This window comes from Eubalaena glacialis, chromosome 2 (assembly GCF_028564815.1).
Source record: "Eubalaena glacialis isolate mEubGla1 chromosome 2, mEubGla1.1.hap2.+ XY, whole genome shotgun sequence".
In the NCBI taxonomy this organism is placed as follows: domain Eukaryota; kingdom Metazoa; phylum Chordata; class Mammalia; order Artiodactyla; family Balaenidae; genus Eubalaena; species Eubalaena glacialis.
This window is the reverse complement of record NC_083717.1, coordinates 42,739,193-42,753,431: the sequence shown is the minus strand read 5'-3', so window position 1 is coordinate 42,753,431 and position 14,239 is coordinate 42,739,193. Positions and strand designations below refer to the sequence as shown.

The following is a 14,239-nucleotide window of genomic DNA, read 5'->3' as shown; positions in this document are numbered from 1 at the left end:
AGTCAGAATCCACATTTAACAAAATGTCCCAGGTGATTTGTAGGCATGGTAAACTTTGAAAAACGCTGGACTCTTGACCTTTTCTGCAGCTCACTGGGAAGGTATAAATCCTGCTGAGACTGGGAGCAGGGAATGTTGTTGTCAGCAGTCACTAGAAAGACAACATGGTAACATCTGCTGCTGTTTGCTCCAGCAGAAGACCATGGGGTTTTCACGTGTTAGGGTCCAAGAGATTTTCTAGGTTAGTCCCCTTGCTTTACAGGAGACTGAAGTTCTTTGAGAAGGGGTGACCTGCTCAGGGTGGGCTTCTTTGGGACAGAGTCAGGACTAGGATCTAGGAGTCTCCTCTCTCTGGGCCACCTTTCAAATATTGACAGGACAGGTTAGAGTGAGTATGGAGGAGGGAATAATAAGGTGATTGGGAAATAATTTCACATGAAGCACTGGAAACGTTTGGCCTTGGTTTTCCATTCTGTGAGGCTGAAATAAGAAAACATATGTGAGAATCAGGTTCACTTACAGGGAAGCAAATTTCTGCTCAAGGCTAGGAGCACTTCTAAGATTTAGAGCCAAACAACAATGAAAGTGCCTGATTCAGGCAGTAAGTATTCACAGTAGCCCCTCTCAGGTAGTCAGTCACTGGTAGGGAGCTTGGTTGGATCAGGTTTCCCAAAAGATAGTCCTTTGCATCTTCACATTTTTGGGGGCCATATCCTATATAAGTATTTTAAATTGATATAAAATACATGTGTAACCTGTGTAAAGTGCACTAATCTTAATTGTACACTGGATGAATTTTCACATAAGTCTATACCTTTGTTATTTACCATTCAGATCAAAATACAGAACTTGCCCAGCACCTGCCCTGCTCCTTCCCAGCCAATAATGCTTCTCCCTCTAGGTAACCACTGTTCTTACTTCGATTACTATCAATTTGCACGTTTTTGCACTTATGTGAAGTATAAGTACATATATACTTTCTATATAACGTAAATTTTTTACTTAAATTTTTTCTTTAAGTAGATTCATGTTTTACAGCTTATCTAAGAAATAACATCAATGAAATGGTCTTTTGATGTGAAAGGCATTTTCCTCCAATACACATTAAAATAAACGCACAACTATCAAAATGAGTTTATTCGTGTATTAACAGACCACATTTTGCTTTTCAAAAGCCACCAGATGATTCCTGAGGTCCTTGCAACTTGCAGATTGTCTGATTTTGCGGTGATCGGGAAGCCAAAAGTTTATGGAACGCCCTGTCACAATCCTGATGCCACCATAGATCCATCCATCCATCCATCCATCCAACTAAAACACTTGTTGAATACCTAGCAACGACTCTCTCAGGCACTGGACACAGAAAAGACCCCACTTTCTGATTTCAAGTGGAGGGAAACAGAAGAGTAAATCATTTCAGTATGTGTTACGGTAAGTGCTACAGCTCAGGTAAGCACCCTTACACAGAGGAAGGGCGGCTTCCGGAGTCAGGGCGCAGAGGAGAGGGTGAGTGAGCATTTCAGTCGGCACCTCTACCAGCCACCCGACTTTGATCACTTTGCCGCAGCGCTGCAGCTGCGGTCAACCTCAGCCTTCCTTAGCAACCCGAAGGGACCGCCCAGGTGTCTTCCTATTGGTCTCACGGAGCTTGATGGGCAGCTCTCCTGTGCAACCCCGGCTCGCGGCCCCCGGCTCCGCGCTTACTCACAGGAGAGCTCGTAGGCGTTACAGCCCTCCCCGGGTGCCCCGCCCATCCCCGAGTAGCTTGTGGCGCATGCGCGGGCTGGCTGGGGCTGTGTGCAGGGCCAGCAGGGAGCTGGAGCCGCCGCGGTAAAGCTCCTAGGCTCCGCCGAGGTCGCCGCGCCCGCTCCTCGCCTCTGCCGCCGCAGTTTCAAGCCGTTGCCACCACCGCCGCCTCTGCCGCCAGAGGAGCGGCCGCCTATTGTCTTTCTCCGCGGCGAAGGTGCGGAGCTGCTCCGGCTCGGCCCGCGGGGGAGCCCCGGGCGCCTCACGGTGAGAGCGCAACTTAGTTGGCGGAGTTGGGGGAAGTTTTGTGATTTGAGGAGGGGTCGCGGGTGGGGAGCGCGGGCCCCTCCCCCTGCGGCCGGTCCTCCGGGTGGGGGCCGGAGCGGGGGTCCGGGGCTGCGGGGGCTGGGCGGGGGCGCGCGGGCGCGCGGGCGGGGATGAATGGGCGGCGCGGGAGCGCCCCCCGGCTCTGCGGCCCCCGACTCCCTCCGCGGCCCCCTTCACGCATTGTCTGTCCCGGGGCCGCGGCGCGCCTTGCCGCTCCCGCAGCCCAGCTTCGGGGCCGCCTCCACTCCCGGAGTTGGGGGCACGGCCGTCCCGCACGGCCGCGATGCCCCCTCAGGTGCCTGGACCCCCGGCATTGCCCGGTCGGCTCCTGTGGGAGCGGGAGCCGCGGTAGCCCCCCCGGAGCTGCGGCTGCTCCGCGGGTCCCTCCCGTCCGGGAGTCGGCGAACAAGTGCTGCGGCCGCGAGGGAGCGGCTCTCGGGGGCCGGCGCGAGCGGTAAACACGCCGGGCCTTACCCGCCTTAGGGGGGCGCTCTCGGCGCCTGTTCCCGGGGGCGCGGCCGGGGCACCCGCGCGGGTCGGAGACGTGCAGCCCGAGGGGACCCGCTCTGGGACCGTGCCACGGGCTCAGCTCTGTCGAGTTCAAATGCAGCCATACTTTGAGACCAAACCAAACTTTTTTTTGGGTAAATATGGCTTACTGAACCCCTCTCCCTCCCCCCTTTTTTCCCCCCAAAGTCAACCAGTATGTTAAGATTTTAAAATAAATGTGGGGGAAATCCTCAAGAGTTTTTCTATCAGAAGAAAGGATTGGCTTTTTGTTTTTGTGTGTGTTTTTTTTTTGAACTAGTTCTTACAGCAAAATGATTCCGTCACATTTAAGTTTCTAGATCTTACTGTGAACTCAGGAGTTGACAGTGTAAGTTGGATTGAGCAATACTTTGGTGTTCGTCTTAGCTTTTACACTCCTCAGTGAAGTTATTTTGAGTTTGTTGCCCCAGGCATATAGAACTAAAGGAAAAAGCAGTGTGCCTTTTTTTCTTATTCAACAGCCCTCCCTCCCGCCCCCCCCCCCAGTTTTATTTTCATAAGTAACTTTATTTCTTTAAACCGTTGGATTGCCCAGATCAGGATAAATGCAGGCAGTTTTGGAAAGATCAGTTTTTGCAAGTTTGTAAAGGAGTTGTGATCAGCTGAGATAAATCATTGTTAGTCCTGTAGGCTTTCGTGGTCTCTAGGGGATTTGCAGGCTGCAAGAAGTACAAGCCCTGTTGTCAAGCTTTGGGTGCATCGGTTCTGCTGAATTCAGTTCATTTGGCTTATGATGTGAGAATGATTCTGTTTAAGTCCCCGCGGTGGAACAAGCCTAAATGTCTGTCAAATTGCGTGGTGGAACAAAATGACCAGAATGTATTCCTATCAGTTGTATATCCCTTTGCCATCTGCTAAATTAACAAGAAAAATTTGAGAAATACGGTGTGGGTCAATGTGCGTTGATTGGTTTCTCATGCTAAGTGAGTAATGTGAAGTGTTGCCCGGGTTTTCCTGGTTAGGTTGGCCTAATTTTGCTCTGAAAAAGCAACTTACTTCACCTGACAAAGCTAAAGAAACATGTCCTGATGGCATAAGTTTGTATTTTTAAAGTACAACAAGGTCACTTTTAGGAATCATAATCCTTGCTCTTAGGGCTTTCCTTCCTGGTTGTGTGGCTATGTGTACCTGTGTGTACCTGTGTGGGGGGCGGTTGTGGGGAGGGATGGTGACAGAGGTTGGAAGGCGTTGTCAGGGAGGGACAAAATGTAAACAAACACTACTTAGAACATGTGATAAGTAGGCCAGTTGCTTTCCCTCTCTGATAGCATGTTATACATACTTTTGTTTTAGGATTTCTCACACTTCATTTTTTTTGCCTGACTAATAGTAACTGCATATGTAGTATAAATGGACTCCTCTTCTAGCCTGTTGACTCCCTGAGGGCTGTGATGGGTCTTAGCTTTGTGCCTCTGTGCCAGGAAGGAGTCTTAACACAGCTCAGGTGCTCAGGATGCATTTGAATTGGGTGAAGTGCTTGGTACTTCACCCTAGTGTGGTACCCAGAGAACCACTAACTCTGGGGACTTGTTAAACATGACAGCTCACTTGCAGATCTGTGATGAAATTTAGTGTACTTTATAAGGATTTCTAACCTTTCTTTTTAACCTGTTAATTACTTCTTGAAAAGAAATGAGGTTTAAACAGTGCGCTATGGATTTCAGAAAGTGGTTCTAATCGAGAAAATTTCTCCCTTTTTTGGTGAAATGATTACGACTGCTGGACAAATCCATTCACTCCTCTGCCTGTTCATACCTCTGTTGTGAATTGGGGAGGCAGCACAGTTTAGAAGAATGTACATCTTTTGGAATTAGGTAAATTTGAGTTCAAATCCCCACCCTTCCATTGACTAGTTGGGTAGCCTTGAGCAGGTCACTTATCCCCTCAGAGCTTCAGTTTCCTACTGTGTAAGGTATAGTAACATACTTTACAGCATTCTTAGCAATAAATGAAACTATGTGACATACTTCATAGTGCGCCTAACATTAAGTAGGTGCCTATTACCTGGTAGCTGTAATGACAATAATTTGGATAATTTTTGTATGAGTTAAGAGAGCATTTTTAAAAGTCTGATGCTTCTGAGAACAGTGGTTTAGCTGTTTGTTTTGTAAAGAGGGAATGCTTCTGAGAATTGAGAGTCTTAAATGCAGTTTTTTAAAGGTGCGGTTGAACTGAATGTTAATAGAAAGAGCAGTTTTATCTTCTCAGTCAGCTCTTAGTCTTTGAGTGGACTTTGCAGACTGTCTCTGTAGGACAGAACTCTGTGCATTTATAGTTTAGGAAATCGTTAGAGATGGGTTGTTTTCAACATTTGTAATAGGATATCTGAGTTATTTAGTTCCAGCTTTTCTTCCTTATTTTACCTTAATTTTGAAAAATAGCAGGCATGGATTATGACTACGTTTCTCAAACTTGATTAAGATGGGACTGGACTGTGGGTTAATAAAGCAGTAGTACAATTCAGAGACTTGAGCAAATCATTTACTTCCCCTTCAAGATAACACTTTTGAAGGTGCCACCATTTGCGGAAGGAAACAGTGATTTAAATCAGTTATACCAGCTTTGTTTAGAATATTCAGAATACCAAGTGGAATAAATACATTCTAGAAATATTAACCTGTCATGGACATTTCTGTATATTGAATCTCATCTTTCCATTTGTTTTCTTATAAAATAAGGGCAAAAAGTTAACCATGAAGGATTATAGTAAACCTTTAAAAATTATAATTGACCAGACTCACAGATTGAGGAAAAAAACAAAGTTGACAAAGCTAGAAGAACACACTTGGACTTTTGGTAATCCCCTCTTTTAAAGTTAACATTGAAGTGCTCTTGAATAAACTTGGTTATTACTGATGGGGACAGGCATCCATTTGGAAGCAGTGCTCCTGAGTCACTGTCGGGCTGTCTTACCCCACTGTAAGCGGGGGGAGAGGAGGAAGCTGTTCGTGGAAGGAAGTTTGTTTCATTCATATGTCTTCACATTTATGGTCTTGTGGTCCACCTCTCGGTTGATTGGGACACATAAGTAGAAGATGGGTAGATAACCCATTTTAGTCAGTCCTTGCTCAGAGAATGCACCAGTAGACCTGATACTGAGATACTGTGATTGTTACGAATACTTGTGTGGGACAATGATGTGTTTTCCTTTTTTACCTCTTCAGAGCTGTGTTCAGAGCGTGGGGAAGGTGTGGATATCAGTGTGTGTGATGTGGGTATTGGGATGGGGAGAAGGAGACGGTGTGAGGGATTTACCATTTATGTCACTCTGTAGGCTCTTCTATTAGAAATCAGTCCTTTTGATATTTGTTTATTTATTATTTATATTGGCTGTGCCGGGTCTTAGTTGCAGCATGCGGACTCTAGTTGTGGCATGTACGTGGGATCTAGTTCCCCGACCAGGGATCGAACCTGGGCCCCCTGCGCTGGGAGTGCAGTTTTACCCGCTGGACCACCAAGGAAGTCCCAGAAATCAGTCCTTTTGAATTTTCACTTATGATCCTATCTTAAGCCCATATTCGGCCACAAAAATAGTCTTTACCACCTCAAAAGGCTAGTTATTCCTGAATGTTAGGAATTAAGTATGTCACACTGTAATGAATTAGTCTTTTAGACAGCCAAAGATGTCAAGCAAGAGAACAGCACCTAGGAGTTATGTAGAGTTTCACAAACCCAAGATAACTCTCTGATGGTGATGTCTACTGAAGGCATATGATATGGGGCCACATGGCGGACTTCACATCCGAACTTCGCCAATTATTGGCAGTGTGTCCTTGAGCAGGCCACTTCATCTGTCTCAGACTTAGTATCCTTACTTATAAAATAAGAACAAATTTGATATTGTCATCCTACCTACTCCCCACTACTGTCCTGAGAAACGCTCGAGATAAAGCACTATACAGATGCTTTGTCATTTTGTAGTTTTGCTGGTTGGCTACTGGTTTGGATAAAATTCAAATCCTAGTCTATAAAAGGAGAAAACATCCAAGTTTATTGGTTTTTCCTTATAAATATTATATCATTTCTATTGCCATTCTCCTTACTTGGGAAAATGGATACGTCTTACTTTTGGCTCTTATCTTCTCAGATTTCCTTTTATAACATATTTGTCATGGAGTATTTTTCTAAACTCAGTGCTTGCTGTGAGACCCAAGTTACTCTGAAATCACAGGAACTGACATTGGATGCCAGTGCTTGAAGTCAGGTGAAACCACAGTAAACAGTGAACAAAGAATGTCAGAATGTTTTAGAAGAGTACAAAAGAAGCTAGTGTAGTTGTCTGATCTTTACTGACTCATTTTCTTAAATTTTTAAAAAATTAAAAAATAATCAGGGAGTGTGCCTCTTATGTGCCAGATGTTATACTATGTGTCTTACACACATTTATTTCGTTTTTGAAACCAACCTGTGAAGCAGGAATTATTAACCCATTTAAAGGGGAGGAAACACCCTCAAAAGTGATTTGACAGTGGTCACATAGTTGTTAAATTTTGGTGCTAAAATTTGAACTCAGATTATTCTGGCTCCAAAGGGCATGCTTTTCACATCATTGATGCTGTTACCTGAAAAGAGTACATTTTAAAACAAATCAGGTTTACTCAATTATGGTTTATATGATAAAATGCACCCATTTTAAGTATATGAAGTTTGATGAGTTTTGACAAATGTACCCATGCATGTAACTTAACAACACAGTCAAGGTAAAGAATGTTTCCGTCACTCCAGAAAGTTCCCTTGTGCTGCTTTCCAGACAGTTCTGCCTTCATCCCTCACCCTGCTGCCTACCTTGCCATAGGTAACCACTACTCTGCTCTGTCACTAGAGTTTTGTCTGCAAACTATGGCCCTCAGGCCAATCTGGCCTACTGCCTTTACTTTTTGCTTTATAACAAAGTGAATCAGCTGTACATATACATATATCCCCATATCTCCTCCCTCTTGCATCTCTCTCCCACCCTCCCTATCCCACCCCTCTAGGGGGTCACAAAGCACTGAGCTGATCTCTCTGTGCTATGTGACTGCTTCCCACTAGCTATCTGTTTTACATTTGGTAGTATATATATGTCCATGCCACTCTCTCACTTCGTCCCAGCTTACCCTTCCCCCTCCCCATGTCCTCAAGTCCATTCTCCACGTCTGTGTCTTTATTCCTGTTGTGCCCCTAGGTTCTTCAGAACCATTTTTTTTTTAGATTCCATATATACGTGTTAGCATACGGTATTTGTTTTTCTCTTTCTGACTTACTTCACTCTGTATGACAGACTCTAGGTCCATCCACCTCACTACAAATAACTCAATTTCGTTTCTTTTTATGGCTGAGTAATATTCCATTGTATATATGTGCCATATCTTCTTTATCCATTCATATGTCGATGGACATTTAGGTTGCTTCCATGTCCTAGCTATTGTAAATAGAGCTGCAGTGAACATGTTTTTTTTAATAAATAAAGTTTTATTGGGACGCAGCAGTGCTCCTTTATTTACATATTGTCTGTGACTGCTTTGGTGCTACACTGACAGAACAGTTACAAGACACCCTGTGGTCCACAAAGCAGAAAGTATTTACTACCTCACTTTTTAGAGAAAAAGTTTGCTAATCCTTGTTCTACATAACCAAATATAATGATAACATCTAAAAAAATGAACAATTCTATAGAATTATTCAGTGCATATTCAACTTTTCCTATTTGTCCTCCAAATATCTTTTTATAGTTGATTAAAATTTTTAAAAAAAAAATAAGGATAATATTCCATTGTGTGTGTATTGGGCACTTGGGTTATTTCCATTTCTTGGCTTTGGTAAATAGTGCTGCTATGAACATTGGGGTGCATGTATCTTTTTGAATTGGAGTTTTAAACTTTTTGAATTAGAGTTGTTTGCTTTCTTATTATTACCCCATCTGAGAGTGCGAAGACTTGCCCCTGTATTTTCTCCTAGAATTTTTATCATTCAGAATTTTGTTTTTTGTTTTGTTTTTTTTAGTTCTTTTCTAATTTGTATTTCTTTTGTTTTTCTTCTCTGATTGCCATGGCTAGGACTTCCAAACCTATGTTGAATAATAGTGGTGAGAGTGGACATCCTTGTCTTGTTCCTGATCTTAGAGGAAATGCCTTCAGTTTTTCACCATTGAGAATGATGTTTGTTGTGGGTTTATCATATATGGCCTTTATTATGTTGAGGTAGGTTCCCTCTGTGCCCACTTTCTGGAGAGTTTTTATCATAAATGTGTGTTGAATTTTGTCAAAAGCTTTTTCTGCATCTATTGAGATGATCATATGGTTTTTATTCTATTTGTTAATATGATGTATCACATGGATTGATTTGCGTATATTGAAGAATCCTTGCATCCCTGGGATAAATCCCACTTGATCATGGTGTATGATCCTTTTAATGTGTTGTTGGATTCTGTTTGCTAGTATTTTGTTAAGGATTTTTGCATCTATATTCATCAGTGATACTGGTCTGTAATTTTTTTTTTTCGTAGTACCTTTGTCTGGTTTTGGTATCAGGGTGATGGTGGCCTCATAGCATGAGTTTGGGAATGTTCCTTCCTCTGCAATTTTTTGGAAGAGTTTGAGAAGGATGGGTGTTAGCTCCTCTCTAAATATTTGATAGAATTCACCTGTGAAGCCATCTGGTCCTGGACTTTTGTTTGTTGGAAGATTTTTAATCACAGTGTCAATTTCAGTGATTGTGATTGGTCTCTTCATACTTTCTATTTCTTCCTGGTTCAGTCTTGGAAGGTTATACATTTCTAAGAATTTGTCCATTTCTTCCAGGTTGTCCATTTTATTGGCATAGAGTTGCTTGTAGTAGTCCCTTAGGATGCTTTGTATTTCTGCAATGTCTGTTGTAACTTCTCCTTTTTCATTTCTAGTTTTATTGATTTGAGTCCTCTCCCTCTTTTTCTTGATGAGTCTGGCTAATGGTTTATCAATTTTGTTTATCTTCTCAAAGAACCAGCTTTTAGTTTTATTGGTCTTTGCTATTGTTTTCTTTGTTTCTATTTCATTTATTTCCGCTCTGGTATTTATGATTTCTTTCCTTCTGCTAACTTTGGGTTTTGTTCTTTCTCTGGTTCCTTTAGGTGTAAGTTTAGATTGTTTATTTGAGATTTTTCTTGTTTCTTGAGGTAGGCTTGTACAGCTATAAACTTCTCTCTGAGAACTGCTTTTGCTGCATCCCATAGGTTTTGGATCGTCATGTTTTCATTGTCATTTGTCTCTACGTATTTTTTGATTTCCTCTTTGATTTCTTCAGTGATCTCTTGGTTATTTAGTAACGTATTGTTTAGCCACCATGTGTTTGTGTTTTTTACGTTTTTTTCCCTGTAATTCATTTCTAATCGCATAGCGTTGTGGTCAGAAAAGATGCTTGATATGATTTCAATTTTCTTAAATTTACTGAGGCTTGATTTGTGACCCAAGATGTGATCTATCCTGGAGAATGTTCCGTGCGCACTTGAGAAGAAAGTGTAATCTGCTGTTTTTGGATGGACTGTCCTGTAAGTATCAATTAAATCTATCTGGTCTATTGTGTCATTTAAAGCTTCTGTTTCTTTATTTATTTTCATTTTGGATGATCTGTCCATTGGTGTAAGTGAGGTGTTAAAGTCCCCCACTATTATTGTGTTACTGTCAATTTCCTCTTTTATAGCTGTTAGCAGTTGCCTTATGTATTGGGGTGCTCCTATGTTGGATGCATATATATTTATAATTGTTATATCTTCTTCTTGGATTGATCCCTTGATCATTATGTAGTGTCCTTCTTTGTCTCTTGTAACATTCTTTATTTTAAAGTCTATTTTATCTGATATGAGTATAGCTACTCCAGCTTTCTTTTGATTTCCATTTGCATGGAATATCTTTTTCCATCCCCTCACTTTCAGTCTGTATGTGTCCCTAGGTCTGAAGTGGGTCTCTTGTAGACAGCACATATATGGGTCTTGTTTTTGTATCCATTCAGCGAGCCTGTGTCTTTTGGTTGGGGCATTTAATCCATTCACGTTTAAGGTAATTATCGATATGTATGTTCCTATTACCATTTTCTTAATTGTTATGGGTTTGTTTTTGTAGGTCGTTTTTTTCTCTTGTGTTTCCCACTTAGAGAAGTTCCTTTAGCATTTGTTGTAGAGCTGGTTTGGTGGTGGTGAATTCTCTTAGCTTTTGCTTGTCTGTAAAGCTTTTGATTTCTCCATCGAATCTGAATGAGATCCTTGCCAGGCAGAGTAATCTTGGTTGTAGGTTCTTCCCTTTCATCACTTTAAATATATCATGCCACTCCCTTCTGGCTTATAGAGTTTCTGCTGAGAAGTCAGCTGTTAACCTTATGGGAGTTCCCTTATATGTTTATTTGTCATTTTTCCCTTGTTGCTTTCAATAATTTTTCTTTGTCTTTAATTTTTGTCAGTTTGATTACTGTGTGTCTCGGCGTGTTTCTCCTTGTGTTTATCCTGCCTGGGACTCTCTGCGCTTCCTGGTGTTGGGTGGCTATTTCCTTTCCCATGTTAGGGAAGTTCTTGTCTATAATCTCTTCAAATATTTTCTTGGGTCCTTTCTCTCTCTCCTCGTTCTAGGACCCCTATAATACGAATGTTGTTGCATTTAATGCTGTCCCAGATGTCTCTTAGGCTGTCTTCATTTCTTTTCATTCTTTTTTCTTTTTTCTCTTCTGCGGCAGTGAATTCCACCATTCTGTCGTTCTTCTGCCTCAGTTATTGTTATTGATTCCTTCTAGTGTATTTTTCATTTCAGTTATTGTATTGTTCATCTCTGTTTGTTTGTTCTTTAATTCTTGTAGGTGTTTGTTCTTTAATTCTTCTAGGTCTTTGTTAAACATTTCTTGCATCTTTTCGATCTTTGCGTCCATTCTTTTTCTGAGGTCCTGTGTCATCTTCAGTATCATTATTCTGAATTCTTTTTCTGGAATTTTGCCTATCTCCATTTCATTTAGTTGTTTTTCTGGGGTTTTATCTTGTTCCTTCATCTGGTACATAGCTGTCTGCCTTTTCATCTTGTCTGTCTTTTTGTGAATGTGGTTTTTGTTCCACAGGCTGCAGGATTGTAGTTCTTCTTGCTTCTGCTGTCTGCCCTCTGCTGTAATTCAGAATTTTATATTTAGGTATATGAATCACTTTGAGTTATTTTTTCTAATGGTGCAAAGTGTAGATTGAGATTTAGTTTTTTGCATATGGGTGTTTAGTTGTTCCAGCAGTGTTTTTTGAAAAGACATCTTTCTCCATTGAATTACCTTTGTACCTTTGCTGAAAGCCAGTTGATTATATATATGTGGGTCTGTTTCTGGATTCTGTATTCTGTTCCATTGATCTGTGTCTTTCATTTTTCCATTACCACACTGTTGATTACTGTAGCTTTATACTAAGTCTTGAAATCAGGTAGTATGAGTTCTCTAATTGTGTTATTTTTCAGAATTGTTTTTGAATGTTATAGTTGCTTTGCCTTTCCAAGGACGTTTTATTTATTTATTTATTTTAATTTTCATTATGTATGTATGTATTTATTTATTTATATCTATTTATTTTTTTGGCTGCATTGCGTGGCTTGTGGGATCCTAGTTCCCCGACCAGGGGTTGAACCCAGGCTCTCGGCAGTGAAAGCACGGAGTCCTAACCACTGGACCACCAGGGCATTCCCTCAGGTACATTTTAGAATCAGCTTGTTGACATATATAAAAAATCCTGCTGAGATTTTTGATTGGCATTGTATTGAATCTGTAAATCACTTAGGGGAGAAGTGACAGTTTAGTAATACTGAGCCATGAACATGATATATCTATTTACTTAGACCTTTTCTGACGTTTTTATTAGTTTTTTGTAGTTTTAATAATTGGCTCTTGCACATATTTTGTAAGATTAATATTTATTTCATGCTTTCTGGTGCTGTTGTAAATGGTGCTTTTAAAATTTCAATTTCCAGTTGTCCATTGCTAGTATGTAGAAATAGGATTGAATTTTGTATGCCGACCTGGTGTCTTACAACCTCGCTAAACTCACTTGGGATCTTCTTCATAGACAGTAATGTCATTGGCAAATACAGGAAGTTTGATCTCTTCCTTTGTAGTCTGTATGCTTTTTATTTCTTTTTCTTGCTTTATTGAACTGGCTAGGACCCCCAGTATGATGTTGAACAGGAATTTTGAAAGTAGACATCTTTTCCTGATGTTAGGGGGAAAACATTTGTGTTTCACCATTAACATGTTCTTTAAAGTTTGTTTGTTTTTGTAGTAGTAAAGATGTCCTTTATCAAGCTGAGAAAGTTCTGTTTCTAGTTTGCTGAGAGTTTTTATCATGAATGGATACTGAATGTTGTCACAGGCTTCTGCATGTATTGAGATGATCGTATGTTTTTTTTCTTTACTTTGTAGATATGGTGAATTGCACTGATTTTTGAATATTGAACTAGCCTTGTATTCCTTTGATAATCCTCAGTTGGTCATGATGTATTTTTTTAAAAATCTCTTTATTATTTATTTAGGCTGTGCCAGGTCTTAGTTGTGGCATGTGGGCTTCTTAGTTGTGGCATGTGGGCTTCTTAGTTGTGGCATGCATGTGGGATCTAGTTCCCCAGCCAAGGATCGAACCCAGACCCCCTGCACTGGGAGTGCAGAGTCTTACCCACTGGACCACCAGGGAAGTCCCCATCATGATGTATTTTTATATTTTGTTGGATTCAATTTGCTACTGAATCTTTTTTATTTCTTCTATTTATTTATGTTCATTTAAAAAAGATTCTTGGTCATATGTATAATACTCATATAATAGTTGTTAAATTCCGTGTTCATGAATTCCATTATTTCTTTCTATGGGCTGATTTTTTTTTTCCCCCGTCTTGGGTCACATCGTCTTGTAATTTCTTGTTAGATTCTAGAAATGGTGAATTTTAAGTTGTTGATTGCTGTTGATTGGTCTAAGATAGACCAACCTTAACTCTTGTCCTTTTACTCTAAGGCTTGTTTCACCCCATTACTAAGGCCTGAAGCCTCCGTAGTTTCCATTGAAGAATAAGATGTTCTCTGCTCTGGGTGGTCAGAATATGAATGTCTGCCAGCCCTGTGTGAGCTCTGGGGTAAGGTAGCATATAGTTCTTGGGTCATTCTTTGCCTGCCTTTGTAGATTTTTTTACAATATGCACACATGGCTTATTATTCAATATTAGACTCAAGCAGGCCTCTGTGCTGATTTATGGAGATCCTTCTTCATGCAACTCCCTCCTTTCTAGTACTCTGCAGTTTTTAGGTTCCTGAGCCTTCTCATACTCTTTGACTTCTTAGCTTGAGAAAACCGCCATGCTCTGCTTGGGCTCCTCATCGCAGGTGGTCCAGCATGTGACTCCAGGCTGAGAAAGCTGGTGCACTTGTGGGGTTCACCTCATCTCTTCCCTTTGCTGGGGATTACAGTCCTGTGCTGCTGGTTGTCCAGTAGCTAAAAGATGTTGCCTCGTATATTTTGTCCATTTTTCTGGTTGTTGGGGGGTGGGGTGTGTGGCAGATGATCCAGTTACTCCATCATGGTTGGAAACTGAAATCCCTTGGAAGAGTATACTTTATTGATGGTGCTCAAAGTCTCATTATAGGATTCTTCAAGTCTTTGTGGGTGTAA

General features: G+C 41.2%; 1 protein-coding gene across 6 annotated transcripts in view; it reads left to right on the top strand.

Annotated features, from left to right (window-relative positions):
• Positions 1-1,794: 1,794 nt before the first annotated feature.
• AKAP13 (A-kinase anchoring protein 13) overlaps positions 1,795-14,239 on the top strand; it is a 346,999-nt gene continuing 334,554 nt past the window's right edge. For all 6 annotated transcript variants that reach the window (XM_061179975.1, XM_061179974.1, XM_061179973.1 and 3 more), the window contains exon 1: positions 1,795-2,013. The gene's annotated coding sequence lies outside the window, so the exon portion shown is untranslated. The remainder of the gene's footprint in view (positions 2,014-14,239) is intronic.